This window comes from Vespula pensylvanica, chromosome 17 (assembly GCF_014466175.1).
Source record: "Vespula pensylvanica isolate Volc-1 chromosome 17, ASM1446617v1, whole genome shotgun sequence".
Lineage (NCBI taxonomy): Eukaryota > Metazoa > Arthropoda > Insecta > Hymenoptera > Vespidae > Vespula > Vespula pensylvanica.
This window is the reverse complement of record NC_057701.1, coordinates 3,236,433-3,238,004: the sequence shown is the minus strand read 5'-3', so window position 1 is coordinate 3,238,004 and position 1,572 is coordinate 3,236,433. Positions and strand designations below refer to the sequence as shown.

Below are 1,572 nucleotides of genomic sequence, written 5' to 3'. Positions count from 1 at the left end.
CCAGGTATACTTATTGCAACATCGCTAAGAGACAGAAATTCCTAAGTGTGGAGAGTGCCTTCACGCTACGTGAAACTAAACACACGATTTTTATGATTTTAAGTCGGTGTAATTAAAGCGATCTCATTTCTCATTCAATTCTATTTTTAAATGAGAAAAAAAGGGAATTGAGTCGCAACTTTTATTTATATTTTATTTACGCGTTAATTAAATTTTTAAGAAAACAAATTGTTTATCTCCCTTTCGTATAACGTTGGAGCATTACCTTTTTTTTTTTTTGATAATTTTTGTTTCTAAATCATTAAATGAATCATCGAATTTTAAATTAATAAATAAATCGTCACGAAATTTTTAACAGAAATCTTGTCTTTTTCGAAATAAAAGTTGTACGAGAAAAATAACGCAAGGTAAAATGCATTCTCATTCATCTTTTATTTCCATATCGAGTCTAATAATAACGTAAGGAACACATACATAAAGTATTTTTACCTTCGATAAATACACGTACGTATCCAGATAAGTCTATTAAATCTACGATTATATTCTCCAGTATTTCCTTTATTATTTTATCGATATCTAAAGCACTAATCAGAGTTATTTTTACTTTTCCGTCGAGAGAAAAAACAAAAAAAAAAACTTAATAATACGAATATCGTTAAATTTTTTTAATCGTTTAATCGTTTAAAATAAATTATATCATTACAATCGAGGTATCAACGTTTCGAGCTATGATTAGAATTATTAGCTAGGATAATACGTAATATTGCTTAATTAAAAGAAAAAATTGATTTTCTTACGAAACGATCATTACTAACGTAAACACGTACATGAATATATAAGTATATACAGTATTATAAAAATATGTTGTTGCGACTGATCGACTCGTTTAACGCAATTACATAAATCTAACTATATCTCACGTATTTGAAACTTCTTAACTTTGAGAAAAACAATACACGTGGTATATTATATTCTCCAACTAATTCCAATCAATTCTATATTATATTTAATTGAAAATAGGAGCTATCGTTATTGCATAAATAAGTTTGTCCAAAAATTATACTACATTCCTACATTTACCATTCGGATCATGTTGTTGTCCTGTTGGACATGGTATAATTGATCCATGAATTATTTGAAGTCTAGCTGGATGACCTCCATTTCTTCCATGCCATTTATATCCTTGATGCGATGTCATGGTTTTCATAGACTCATTATTAGTTTTTTCGGTAACTTGAGCCGTGATCGTATCAATAATGATGCACATGAAAATCATGCTAATGATCGTAAAGAAACGCATGTCCATTCTTATCCTGTGACACACAAAATAATAACTTTTCTTTCTCGAAAGAGATCTACCCTTTTCTTTATTTTTTTTTTCTTCGTTTCGTTCTTATTTTACCTTATTAATTTTTCTCCTTCTTTCGTTTCTATTTTTTTCTTTTTGTTTTTTTTTTATCTAAAAGACACGAAATTCATCGAAATTATTCGAACGCACGTTACACGTTTTCAATCATTTACGAAAGATTACATATTATTTCCTTAGACACTTATTACTCACAACTACGATGA

General features: G+C 28.3%; 1 long non-coding RNA gene across 1 annotated transcript; it reads right to left on the bottom strand.

Annotated features, from left to right (window-relative positions):
• Positions 1-413: 413 nt before the first annotated feature.
• Positions 414-1,572, bottom strand: LOC122635024. The gene is made up of 2 exons (XR_006328544.1): positions 1,403-1,572; positions 414-1,313 (listed from the first exon to the last, which is right to left on the bottom strand). It is a non-coding gene; the product is annotated as an uncharacterized LOC122635024 (long non-coding RNA).